Source organism: Xyrauchen texanus, chromosome 30 (genome assembly GCF_025860055.1).
Source record: "Xyrauchen texanus isolate HMW12.3.18 chromosome 30, RBS_HiC_50CHRs, whole genome shotgun sequence".
NCBI classification, from domain to species: Eukaryota; Metazoa; Chordata; class Actinopteri; order Cypriniformes; family Catostomidae; genus Xyrauchen; species Xyrauchen texanus.
Window position 1 is genome coordinate 41,489,551 of NC_068305.1, and position 318 is coordinate 41,489,868.

Here is a 318-nt window from a genome sequence, read left to right on the forward strand (position 1 = left end):
CGGTCTCTTAGTTCAGCTGAACTTGGTTTACTGTCCATCCCTCGTTTCAGGTTGTCTACTGTAGGTGGAAGGTCTTTTAGTATTAATGCTCCTCAATTATGGAATTCACTACCTCTTACACTACGTAATACCTGATCTGTGGCTACTTTCAAGACCCAGTTAAAAACATATCTATTGAACATGCATTTTGGATAAGGTGACTCTGTATCCTATGTGACTAATGTATGTGAGGGCGTCTAAATGTATTTGAAATGTACAATGTAAAGAGACCTTGAGCTATGGAAAGGCGCTATATAAAACTTCTTCAGTATGATTGGA